The sequence below is a fragment of the Galeopterus variegatus genome, unplaced genomic scaffold (genome assembly GCF_000696425.1).
Source record: "Galeopterus variegatus unplaced genomic scaffold, G_variegatus-3.0.2 Scaffold4885, whole genome shotgun sequence".
NCBI lineage: Eukaryota > Metazoa > Chordata > Mammalia > Dermoptera > Cynocephalidae > Galeopterus > Galeopterus variegatus.
The window spans coordinates 117,896-120,858 of NW_007730996.1; positions in this window are offsets into that span (position 1 = coordinate 117,896).

Genomic DNA, 2,963 nt, shown 5'->3' on the forward strand with positions numbered 1-2,963 from the left:
AAAGGGAAAAAAAAAAAAAAAAAGAATCTTCAGTCAGCTTTCTAAATGTTTGCTCAACACACATGATGTAGAATTCTTGAGGACAGGGGAAAGACATGCAAAGATACCAAGAGGGTCATATTATGACGATCTGGATGCACAAGCAAAAAGAACACGTTAGCCCTCACTAACGTCTGAGGCTCAAATAACATTGTATGCCAGCACGATTCCCGCAGAAATTACATGGACGAAATAGAATAAATGAGTGTCCTGGCATGTTTAAATGTATCTATTTTAATATACATTTTTGATAGACTACATAAAAATGAATATACAAAGGATCTNGATTCCTGCAGAAATTACATGGACGAAATAGAATAAATGAGTGTCCTGGCATGTTTACATGTATCTATTTTAATATACATTTTTGATAGACTACATAAAAATGAATATACAAAGGATCTGAATAGTGGCTAATGGGTGCTGCTATAGGTCAAATGTGTCCCTCGAAGTTCGTGTGTTGCAAATTTGATCCCCACTGTAACAGTGTTAGGAGGATGGGAAATGATACTTGAAAGGTGATTGGTTCCATAAGAACTGGGATGGGTTCTCAGCTTCATCTCAGATAGTAGGAGATGGAAAACGTGAGAAATTCAAGAGAAAATGTGGGCGAGAACAAATGCTGAATAGCTAACCACTGGGTCTGCTCTCTCCCTAAGTGTGTTCTTCAGAACGCAATCACTGGATAGTTAATTATCAGCATCCACTACAACCATCCTTTGAGACAAATTTGCCCCGTACGAGTGGGCCAGTTCTTCCTGAAGGGTGGTCAGGAGTTCTTCTGTCAGGAATCCATCTGTTGATCTAATTAAATGTCCAGAGAGAAAAGCTGGCTTCTCGTGTGGTCCCTTTCAGCAAAATGTTTCTGTGTCAGGTACCATGACAATCCAGGTTGATTATTCCATTGGGTTCAAGGTGGAGATGTGTCCCCAAAGGCCCAGGACTCATGGAGACTAAGATCAGGTCAGGAGGCCCCGCACTGACCCGGGCTGGGCCGCGCTCCATCGCTCCCACTTCCTCAGACTAGTGGTCCTGATTTCTACAGCTTATACAGCTTACTGCATTCGTCCAAAATTCTGACAAAACATTTTTTCCCAAGTCTGGTTTATTTCCAAAGACAAAAAAAGTCTAAATTATAAAATACTGCAATGTCTCAACAAAAGTAAACAAGGGAGAATTAGGTGAAAATCATGGAAGTTTATAAAAATCCCCTTCACAGAATGAAGAATTCCCAAGAGCATTTTTGTCTGGCTTAAATTAGTAATTTATGCTATGATTAAAACACCATCTGCATGAATCATCCAGTCACCCCACATAATGAAAGGGTCAAAGCGGGACCACCTGTTGTGTGGCTGGACCCTGCTCACGCTCTTCCATTTGGGATGAGAGCTCTCCCAGCCTCACCCGGAGGCTCCTGCTGGCAGCACAGGAACATGGACCTCTTGGAATCTCAGGAACCTTCAACTCCACTTCTAGCCTGGTGTGAAAATAGCCGTGGGACCCCTACTTTATCTTTAAAATTCAAAGAAACAATATAAATATCCCCAAGATATAAATAAACAAGGAGCCAAAGATAGAATGAGATATTTCTTTAAATGACTTAGGTAAAATCACTCAAAGAATCAGGGCTTAGAGAAAACCTTGATTTAACCTGATCAGTGTTTACTCTCCTGGGATCAGTGAAGGGCCATTGTCACATCTGTTTAGTGGCATCTGTTTATCTTTCCAAGCACGGCACCCAGTGGCGGCCCTCACAGAGGGTCCTGCAACTTCTGGCATCCATTCAGGAGAGCACAAGTTTATTTTCTTTGTTTCTGCTTTGGCAGCACGGGGATAACGTTAGCAGATTTCCTTCCGTTGAACTATCCTTGCATGGCCTGTGCAACTGCTTGTCCAATTCAACATTTAATTGAAATCTTTACATCTTTGTTTCAGAGTGAGATGAACCTGCACTTTTTCCTTTTCACACTGTTCTTTTTTCCAATGTGGGATCAGGGTTATGTTCACCATTAGAAAAAGATGAAGTCCGGCCAGTTAGCTCAGTTGGTTAGAGTGTGGCCTTGTGACACACAGGTCAAGGGTTCAGACACCCATACTGGCCAGATGCCAAAAAAAACAAAGAAAGAAAAGGATAAGGACTATTTCATCTTTTGCTGTGTTCTGGAACAGTTTAAATGACAGAAGTTATCAGTTCTATTGTTCTGGTGACTGTTTTGGCTATACGAGGGGTGCTAATTGAAGACAAAATAGACCAGCACACACGAGGTGCTTCCTGCACTACAGAGGATTGTCCACGGCGGGACCTTGCTGTTGACCGAATGCCTCTACACGCTGCAGCTCTAATCTGGGTTCTGGGAGGCTCATGGTTGGTTAGTAACATTGGCTTTCCCTCCCTGCTCCTTACAATCTCCCCTGCCCTGAAGCATGAGAAGAGGAGAGAGCAGAAGCCCAGAGCACTGAAGACAAGGCAAGGCCTCCACGACTTCCCTGCCCCTGGGCTCTGGAGCCCCAGAACACAGTGGTCCCCACCTCGGAAATACGAGCTCACACTGAGGACAGGACTGGAACAAAGGACGTGTGAAGGGAAATAGCAATCTTAGGTGTACTGATGCCAGATTGTGAATTTCTTTGGAGTCTACCCTAAAGGAAATGGGAAACCACTGAAGGTGCAGCAGCAGGAGGCAAATTAATGTCAGGTTGGCAAGAGGGACAGCACCATGGAATTTGATTGAAAAAGACTGAAAAGGTTGCTAGTTTTCCAGGAGTACGTGCCAAATGTGACACTTGAGCAAGATGGGAGACTGCTGCGGACCACCAGAAAGGGTCTCTGCTGAGACTTCTAAATCCTTCCTCTGTGTGCAGAATTTCGCTAAAAAACCCATTTCTTTTTTTTTTTTTTTTTTTTTTTTTTTTTTTTTTTTTTT